General features: G+C 39.1%; 1 pseudogene; it reads left to right on the forward strand.

Annotated features, from left to right (window-relative positions):
- The first annotated feature begins 2,296 nt into the window (after positions 1-2,296).
- Positions 2,297-10,109, forward strand: LOC127681613 (olfactory receptor 14C36-like; annotated as a pseudogene).
- Positions 10,110-10,632: the final 523 nt, after the last annotated feature.

The raw sequence follows: 10,632 nt of genomic DNA on the forward strand, positions 1-10,632 counted from the left end.
TTTGGAGGATAGATGCTCAGAATTGAGAGTTCTTCTTGGTGGATTTTTCCTTTGACCAGCAAGAAGTGTCTTTCCGTGTCTCTTTTGATGACTTTATGTTGAAAGACAATTTTATCTGATATTAGAATGGTTACTCCAGCTTGTTTCCTGAGACCATTGACTTGTATAATTGTCTTCCAGCCTTTTACTCTAAGGTAGTGTTTGTTTTGACACTGGGGTGTGTTTCCTGTATGCAGCAAAATGTAGGGTCCTGTTTACATATCCAGTGTGTTCATCTATGTCTTTTTATTGGGGAATTGAGTCCATTGATGTTAAGAGATATTAAGGAATAGTGATTATTACTGTCATTTTTATGTTATTTTTATATTTTAGTGCTTATCTTCTTTTGGTTTTGATGAAAGAAATTTACTAACTTGCTTTTTCCAGGGTGTAGTAATTTCCCTCCTTGTATTGGAGTTTTCCACCGATTATCGTTTGTAGGGCTGGGTTTGTTGAAAGATATTGTGTAAATTTGATTTTGTCATGGAATATCTTGGTTTCTCCATCTATGGTGATTGAGAGTTTTACTTGGTATAGTAGTCTTGGCTGGCATTTGTGTTCTCTTAGAGTCTGCATGTGGTCTGCCCAGGATCTTCTAGGTTTCATGGTCTCTGGGGCGAAAGCTGGTCTAATTCTGATAGGTCTTCCTTTACATGTTACTTGGCCTTTTTCTTTTACTGCTTTTAATATTCTTTCAAGTTTAGTACATTTGGGGTTTTGATTATTATGTGATGGGAGGTATTTCTGTTCTGGCCCAGTCTGTTTGGAGTTCTGTAGGCTTTTTGTATATTCATGGGCATCTCTCTCTTTAGGTTAGGGAAGTTTTCTTCTATGATTTTGTTGAAGATATTTGCTGGACTGTTCACTTGTAAATCTTCACTCTTATCTATATCTATAATCCTTAGGTTTGGTTTTCTCATTGTGTCCTGGATTTCCTGCATGTTTTGGTTTACAATCTTTTTGTATTTTGTATTTTTTTTTTGATGTAGAGTCATTAGTTTTTATGGTATCTTTGTTATCTGAGATTCTTTCTTCTATCTCTTGTACTCTGTTGTTGATATTTGCATCTATGGCCCCTGATTTCTTCCTAAGCTTTTCTATCACCACAGTTGTCTCCCTTTGCAATTTTTTATTTGTTTCTACTTCTCTTTAACATCCTCGATGGTTTTGCTAAGTTTCTTCACAAGTTTGTTTGTGTTTTCTTGTAATTCTTTAAGAAATTTTTGTGTTTCCCCTTTCATGACTTCTGCCTGTTAACCCAAGTTCTCCTGTATTTCTTTAAGTGATTTTTGTATTTCCTCTTTATTGGCTTCTATCTGTTGACCCATATTCTCCTGAATTTCCTTAAATGATTTTTGTGTTTCCCTTTTAAGTTTTTCTACATTTTGGGCCATTTTCTGCTGTATTTCTTTAAGAGAATTATTTATGTTATTCTTGTGTTCCTCTAACCGCATCATGACTAGTGATTTTAAATCCAAATCTTGTTTTTCTGGTGTGTTGGGGTATCCAGGACTTGCTGTTGTTGGAGAATTGGGTTCAGATGCTGCCCTATTGCCTTGATTTCTGCTAGTAATGTATCTATGTTTGCCTTTTGCCATCTGGTTATCTCTGGTATTAGTTGGTCTTGTCACTGGCTGGTGTTTGAACCTCCTATGAGCCTGTAAGGCTATTTCTCCACTACTAGATGACTGCGTTTCCCCTGGCACAAGTTGCTGATGTGCTGTCCTCCTCTTGGGTGTCCTTGGAACCCTGGTGTGTATTGCCCCAAGCAATGCTATACTCAGGATGTCTCTGTGAACCTGGTACTGCCTATCTGCTCAGTCAGGGAGCAAAGATGGCAGATGCTGCGGGGACTTTTTCCAAATGCTGATCAATCTGCAGGGCAATTGACCCCTGACAGAGTTGGCACACAGATGGCCTGCAGAGCTACTCAGGCCCTGTGTGCAAGCAAAAGCCTGACAGGCTGAAGGGTGACAGTCCTGACAGGCTGAGGGGTGACAGCTAGTATTATGGCAATAATTTCTAAGTGCTTAACATCATACCATATAGTTTTATATACATATGTATGTATATGTGTGTATGTGTGTGTGTATTAATAATTAAGCATAATAAAAACATATGCAAACCAAGGAAAAGTTACTTGGTTTTTCATACATAAAGGCCCTTTTTAGAGAGCAAAAATAAATAGTTTCAAGAACAATGCTCTAAGTTATTCTCAGGTGCTGCTTTTCTCTGTCACATAAATTTGTACTTTGACATGATGGCCAACTCTTCCCTGGAGACTACATTCCTCCTGCAAGTTTTTGCTAACACTCGGGAGCTCAAGATCCTACTTAGTATGTTCTTCCTGTTGCTATACCTGGCATCCTGTTGGGGGAATTTTATCATCATCATTGCCACTACAGTGGGCCATACCCTAAACACACCCATGTATTTCTTCTTCAGGAATATTTCCATTTTAGGCATGGAGTATGTATCTGTTACTGTGCCCAATGCTTGTATTGACTCTCTCACTGATCACATGAACATTTCTGTGGTTGGATACACAGTACAGATAATTTTGTTCTTCTTTCGAGCATATGTAGAGATCCAGTCTCTTACCATTATGTCCCATGACTGCTATGGGACCATCTCCAAGCCTCTCCTCTAACCTATGATTATGATCCAGTAATTATGTGTTCTGATGGCACTGACTTCCTGACTTAACTCTCTTGTCCTTGCAAATGTGAATGCTTTCAAAATATTCCAGCTATCCTTTTGTCACTCTAATGTAGTCTTTTGTCACTCTAATGTAGTCCCTCAGTTCTTCTGTGATATCCCTTCTTTGCTGAGGCTTTCTGGCTCTGACACCTTTAACAACCTCTTACTTCTTTTGACTGTCATTGGGCTCAGTGCTAGCTGCTTTAACTTCATTGTCATATAATTTGTTCTTATACTATCAACTCTGTTGAAGGTTCCTCTCAAAGGAGAGAGAGGGAAAGCCTTTTGTACCCGTGTTCCTCATATTAATGTAGTGTCTGTGTTTTTTAGTTCTGCTGCCTATGTGTATCTAAGACCTCCGGTAAAAACATTAGAAGTAGTTCAGGTGATGACAATTTCTGTGTTTTATACTGTTGTTACGCCATTCTTTTTTTTTAAATATTATTTTTTTTAAATATTTGTATTTTCTATATTCTTTGTTTACATTCCAAATGATTTCCCCTTTCCCGGATGCCCCCTCCCCATATGTCCCATAAACCTTCTTCTCTCCATCCCAACTCAAATCACCTCCCTCCTTTTTCTCTGTCCTTATATTCCCTTCCAATGCTAGATCAATCCTTTCCAGGATCAGGACCCTCTCCATATTTCTTCATGGGAGTCCTTTGTTATGCAATTTGTGCCTTGGGTATTCAGGGCTTCTGGGCTAATTAATATCCACTTATCAGAGATTGCATTCCATGTGTATTCTTTTGTGATTGGGTTACCTCACTTAGGATGATATTTTCCAGATCAAACCATTTGCCTAAAATTTTTGTAAATTCATTGTTTCTAATTGCAGAGTCGTATTCCATTGTGTAAATATACCACAATTTCTGGATCCATTCCTCCTTTGAGGGGCATCTGGGTTCTTTCCAGCTTCTGGCTATTATAAATAAGGCTGCTATGAACATAATGGAGCATGTGTCTTTATTGTATGCTGGGGAATCCTTTGGGTATATGCCCAGGAGAGGTATAGCAGGGTCCTCTGGAAGTCTCATGTCCACTCTTCTGAGGAACCTCCTGACCGATTTCCAAAGTGGTTGTACCATCTTACAGCCCCACCAGCAGTGGAGGAGTGTTCCTCTTTCTCCACATCCTCACCAAGACCTGCTGTCTCCTGAGATTTTGACCTTAGTCATTCTGACTGGTATAAGGTGAAATCTCAGGGTTGTTTTGATCTGCATTTCCCTAATGACTAATGATGTTGAGCACTTCTTAAGGTGTCTCTCAGCCATCCGAATTTCTTCAGTTGAAAATTCTTTGTTTAGATCTCTACCCCATTTTTTTTCTTGAAGAATGACGATTTTATTATTCTTTTTTTTTAATTCGATATATTTTTTATTTGCATTTCAAATGATTTCCCCTTTCCTAGCCCCCCCCCAATCCCAGAAAGTCCCGTAAGCCCCGTTATCTCCCCCTGTCCTCCCACCCACCCCTTACCACTTCCCCGTTCTGATTTTGCTGAATACTGCTTCATTGAGTCTTTCCAGAACAAGGGGCCACACTTCCTTTCTTCTTGTACCTCATTTGATGTGTAGATTATGTTTTGGGTATTCCAGGTTTCTAGGTTAATATCCACTTATTAGTGAGTGCATACCATGATTCACCTTTTGATTCTGGGTTACGTCACTTAGCATGATGTTCTCTAGCTCCATCCATTTGCCTAAGAATTTCAAGAATTCAGTGTTTCTAATGGCTGAATAGTACTCCATTGTGTAGATATACCACATTTTTGCATCCAGTCTTCTGTTGAGGGATACCTGGGTTCTTTCCAGCATCTGGAGATAATAAATAGGGCTGCTATGAACATAGTAGAGCATGTATCCTTATTACATGTTGGGGAATCCTCTGGGTATATGCCTAGGAGTGGTATAGGAGGATCTTCTGGAAGTGAGGTGCCCAGTTTTCGGAGGAACCTCCAGACTGATTTCCAGAGTGGTTGTACCAATTTGCAACACCACCAGCAGTGGAGGAGTGTTCCTCTTTCTCCACACCCTCTCCAACACCTGCTATCTCCTGAATTTTTAATCTTAGCCATTCTGATTGGTGTAAGGTGAAACCTCAGGGTTGTTTTGATTTGCATTTCCCTAATGGCTAATGAAGTTGAGCATTTTTTAAGATGCTTCTCCGCCATCCGAAGTTCTTCAGGTGAGAATTCTTTGTTTAACTCTGTACCCCATTTTTTAATAGGGTTGTTTGGTTTTCTGGAGTCTAACTTCTTGAGTTCTTTATATATATTGGATATTAGCCCTCTATCTGATGGTGAAGATCTTTTCCCAATTTGATGGTTGCCGATTGGTCCTCTTGATGGTGTCCTTTGCCTTACAGAAACTTTGTAATTGTATGAGGTCCCATTTGTCAATTCTTGCTCTTAGAGCATACGCTCTTGGTGTTCTGTTCAGAAACTTTCTCCCTGTACCGATGTCCTCAAGGGTCTTCCCCAGTTTCTTTTCTATTAACTTCAGAGTGTCTGGCTTTATGTGGAGGTCCTTGATCCATTTGGATTTGAGCTTAGTACAAGGAGACAAGGATGGATCAATTCTCATTCTTCTGCATGCTGACCTCCAGTTGAACCAGCACCATTTATTGAAAAGGCTATCTTTTTTCCATTGGATGTTTTCAGCCTCTTTGTCGAGGATTAAGTGGCCATAGGTGTGTGGGTTCATTTCTGGATCTTCAATCCTGTTCCATTGATCCTCCTGCCTGTCACTGTACCAATCCCATGCAGTTTTTAACACTATTGCTCTGTAGTATTGCTTGAGGACAGAGATACTGATTCCCCCAGACTTTCTTTTGTTGCTGAGAAAAGTTTTAGCTCTCCTGGGTTTTTTGTTATTCCAGATGAATTTGATAATTGCTCTTCCTAACTCTGTGAAGAATTGAGTTGGGATTTTGATGGGTATTGTATTGAATCTGTATATTGCTTTTGTCAAAATGGCCATTTTAACTATATTGATTCTACCGATCCATGAGCATGTGAGGTTTTCCCATTTTTTGAGGTCTTCTTCCATTTCCTTCTTCAGAGTCTTGAAGTTCTTGTCATACAGATCTTTCACATGTTTGGTAAGAGTCACCCCAAGATACTTTACATGCTTTGTGGCTATTGTGAATGGGGTCATTTCCCTAATTTCTTTCTCAGCCTGCTTATCCTTTGAGTATAGGAAGGCCACTGATTTGCTTGAGTTGATTTTATAACCTGCCACTTTGCTGAAGTTGTTTATCAGCTATAGGAGTTCTCTAGTGGAGTTTTTTGGGTCACTTAGGTAGACTATCATGTCATCTGCAAATAATGATAGTTTGACTTCTTCCTTTCAAATTTGACCTCCTTATGTTGTCGAATTGCCTGAGCTAGTACCTCACGTACAATATTGAAAAGATAGGGAGAAAGGGGGCAGCCCTGTCTAGTCCCTGATTTCAGTGGGATTGCTTCAAGTTTCTTTCCATTTAGTTTGATGCTGGCTACCGGTTTGCTGTATATTGCTTTTACTATGTTTAGGTATGGGCCTTGAATTCCTGTTCTTTCCAAGACTTTAAGCATGAAAGGATGCTGAATTTTGTCAAATGCTTTTTCAGCATCCAATGAAATGACCATGTGGTTTTTTTCTTTGAGTTTGTTTATGTAGTGGATTGCATTGAAGGATTTCTGTATATTGAACCAACCCTGCATTCCCGGGATAAAGCCTACTTGATCATGGTGGATGATCGTTTTGATGTGTTCTTGGATTCGGTTTGCAAGAATTTTATTGAGTATTTTTGCATCGATGTTCATAAGGGAAATTGGTCTGAATTTCTCTTTCTTTGTTGGATCTTTGTGTGATTTTAGTATCAGCGTAATTGTGGCTTCATAGAAGGAATTGGGTAGTGTTCCTTCTGTTTCTATTTTGTGGAATAATTTGAAGAGTATTGGTGTTAACTCTTCTTTGAAGGTCTGATAGAATTCTGCACTGAAACCATCTGGCCCTGTGCTTTTTTTTGGTTGGAAGACTTTCTATGACTCCTTCAATTTCTTTAGGCATTATGGGACTGTTTAGATGATCTATTTGGTCCTGATTTAATTTTGGTATTTGGTATCTGTCAAGGAAATTGTCCATTTCCTCCAGATTCTCCAGTTGTGTTGAGTAGAGGCTCTTGTAGTAGAATCTGATGATTTTTTGGATTTCCTCAGTTTCTGTTGTTATATCTCCCTTTTCAGTTCTAAGTTTGTTAATTTGGATACTTTCTCTGTGCCCTTTGGTCAGTCTGGCTAAGGGTTTATCTATCTTGCTGATTTTCTCAAAGAACCAGCTCCTGGTTTTGTTTATTCTTTGTATGGTTCTCTTTGTTTCTACTTGATTTATTTCAGCCCTGAGTTTGATGATTTTCTGCCTTCTACTCCTCCTGGGTGAAATAGATTCTTTTTGTTCCAGTGGCTTTCAGGTATGTCATTAAGCTGGTAATGTATGCTCTCTCCATTTTCTTTTTGGAGGCACTCAGGGCTATGAGTTTTCCTCTTAGCACTGCTTTCATTGTGTCCCATAGATTTGGGTATGTTGTGTCTTCATTTTCATTGTGTTCTAAAAAGTCTTTAATTTCTTTCTTTATTTCTTCTTTGACCAAGGTATCATTGAGTAGAATATTGCTCAATTTCCACATGTATGTGGGTTTTCTGTTGTTTTTGTTGCTATTGAATACCACTTTTAATCCATAGTGATCTGATAGGAGACATGGGATTAGTTCGATCTTCCTATATTTGTTGAGGTCTGTCTTGTGACCAATTATATGGTCGATTTTGGAGAAGGTACCATGAGGTGCTGAGAAAAAGGTATATTCTTTTGCTTTAGGATAGAATGTTCTATATATATCTGTAAAATCTAATTGGTCCAAAGCCTCAATTAGTTTCATTGTGTCCCTGTTTGGTTACTGTTTTCCTGATCGGTCCATTGAGGAAAGTGCAGTGTTGAAGTCACCCACAATTATTGTGTTAGGTGCAATGTGTGCTTTGAGATTTAATAAAGTTTCTTTTATGAATGAGGGTGCCCTTGCATTTGGAGCATAGATGTTCAGGATTGAGAGTTCTTCTTGTTGTATTTTTCCTTTGACCAGCAAGAAGTTTCCCTCAGAGTCTCTTTTGATGACTTTCGGTTGAAAGGCAATTTTATCTGATATTAAAATGGCTACTCCAGCTTGTTTCCTGAGACCATTTGCTTGTAAATCTGTCTTCCAGCCTTTTACTCTAAGGTAGTGTTTGTCTTTGACCATGAGGTGTGTTTCCTGTAGACAGCAAAATGTAGGGTCCTGTTTACGTATCCAGTCGGTTAGTCTATGTCTTTTTATTGGGGCATAGAGTCCATTGATGTTAAGAGATATTAAGGAATAGTGATTGTTGCTTCCTCTGATTTTTGACGTTATTTTTTAAATTTGATTGGTTAACTTCTTTTGGGTTTGATGAAAGGTTACTATCTTGCTTTTTCCAGGGTGAAGTTTCCCTCCTTGTATTGGTGTTTTCCTCCTATTGTCCTTTGTAGGGCTGGGTTTGTGCATAGATATTGGGTAATCTTGATTTTGTCATGGAATATCTGAGTTTCTCCATCTATGGTGATTGAGAGTTTTGCTGGATTATAGTAGTTTTGTTTGGCATTTTTGTTCTCTTAGAGTCTGCATGAGATCTGCCCAGGATCTTCTAGCCTTCATAGTCTCAGGTGAAAAGTCTGCTGTGATTCTGATAGGTCTTCCTTTATATGTTACTTGGCCTTTTTCTCTTACTGCTTTTAATATTCTTTCTTTGTTTAGTACATTTGGTGTTTTGATTATTATGTGACGGGAGGTACTTTTGTTCTGGTCCAGTCTGTTTGGAGTTCTGTAGGCTTCTTGTATATTCATGGGCATCTCTTTCTTTAGGTGAGGGAAGTTTTCTTCCATAATTTTATTGAAGATATTTGCTGGCCCTTTAAGTTGTAAATCTTCACTCTCATCTATGCCTATAATCCTTAGGTTTGGTCTTCTCATTGTGTCCTGGATTTCCTGGATATTTTGGTTTACCAGCTTTTTGCATTTTGCATTTTCTTTAACTGTTGATTCCATGGTTTCTATGGTATCTTCAGCATCTGAGATTCTTTCTTCTATCTCATGTATTCCATTGTTGATATTTGCATCTATGTCCCCTGATTTCTTCCCAAGGCTTTCTATCTCCAAAGTTGTCTCCCTTTGGGTTTTCTTATTTGTTTCTACTTCTGATTTTAGATTCTGGATGGTTTTGCTTAGTTCCTTCACTTGCTTGTTTGTGCTTTCCTGTAATTCTTTAAGAGATTTTTGTGTTTCCTCTTTCATGACCTCAGCCTGTTGACCAAAGTTCTCCTGTATTTCTTTAAGTGTGTGTTTTTTTTTTTTTTTTTTTTTTTTTTTTTTTTTTTTGCCTTTCCTCCTTATTGGCTTTTGTATTCTCCTGAATTTCTTTCGATGAGTTTTGTGTTTCCCTTGCAAGGGCTTCTAACTTTTGATCCATTTTCTCCTTAATTTCTTTAAGTATGTCCTTCAAGTGTTCCTGTACCAGCATCATGACCATTGATTTTAAATCCAAATCTTGTTTCACTGGTGTGATGGGGTATCCAGGACATGCTGTTAAAGGACAACTGGGTTCAGATATTGCCATATTGCCTTGATTTGTGCTAGTGACTTTCCTGTGTTTGTCTTTTGCCATCTAGTTCTCACTGGTGTTAGTTAGTCTTCACAATGCTGGACTCACCAGTGCAAGCTGCCCCTTCCCAGGTGGCCTCTGGTGCACAGCTTACCTCCTGCACTGCCTGGAGACAGGGTGCTGTTGCCCAGGCTTTTCAGATCCTGAAGCAGACACCTGAAGGCTCCAGCAGGGCCCCGCTGGATTCACCAGAGCACACTGACTCCTCCCAAGCTGCCTCCCAGAAGCCCCTCTTGTCTCTTGCAGGACCTGGGGATGTGGCGTTGCTGCCCAGGCTGATCTGGAACCAGAAGCAGAGAGATCTGAGGGCTCCCACCAGAGGCCTCAGGACCGGAACCTAAGCTCAGTGCCACTGGAGCAAGCTGTGTGTTCCTTGTCTGCCGTGGGTGCACACCAGGTCTCCTGCACTTCCTGGAGACAGAGTATTGTGGCCCAGGCTGTTCAGATCCCGAAGCAGACACCTGAAGCCTCCTGCAGGGGACCGCTGGATTCACCAAAGCCTGTTCCGCCATTCTTATATTCTATCATCTCTAGTCTTAGTAACAAACAGAGAAAGAAGGGTATGAAGAAAAGAATATTAAGAATTACTTTCATATTTGAATATAAAAGGAATGAGTATTTTTCAGAACTTTCAAAAGGAAGAGAACTGACGAAATAAAAAGAAATATTTATGCACAAACACACACACACATGCATGCACACACACACATACAGCAGATATGAAATCAAACCTACATGCTCAAACACTGAAGAAGCTCATAAAACCACTAAAATGAAAGCAGTAGCAAATATACACATATATGCTTGACTTGTAGAGAGATAAGATAGAGAAATACACATGGACACACACACACACACACACACACACACACACACTAAAACAATTAAAAAACTCTGACAAGAAATACAAGGTAAGGAATCTCTAAGTATACCTGTAAATTTGTTTTCTACTGGCAATCTACTGATGGGCATGCATCCTTCCTTTAAGAATAATTTGTTTGTCCAGTCAGACTCCCTTGGAGTAAACTAGTCTTATACTTGAAAGTAATTATTAATTACAAATTGTTTCTAAGTTAGAGATAGATGCTTGTGTCCACATCTCCTTTTAGATGTAGTGTGCTTTTTGGTGAGAACTATATAGAACAATGCATGCTGTCTCATTTTGTGAATTCATATGAGCA

The sequence above is a fragment of the Apodemus sylvaticus genome, chromosome 1 (genome assembly GCF_947179515.1).
Source record: "Apodemus sylvaticus chromosome 1, mApoSyl1.1, whole genome shotgun sequence".
NCBI classification, from domain to species: domain Eukaryota; kingdom Metazoa; phylum Chordata; class Mammalia; order Rodentia; family Muridae; genus Apodemus; species Apodemus sylvaticus.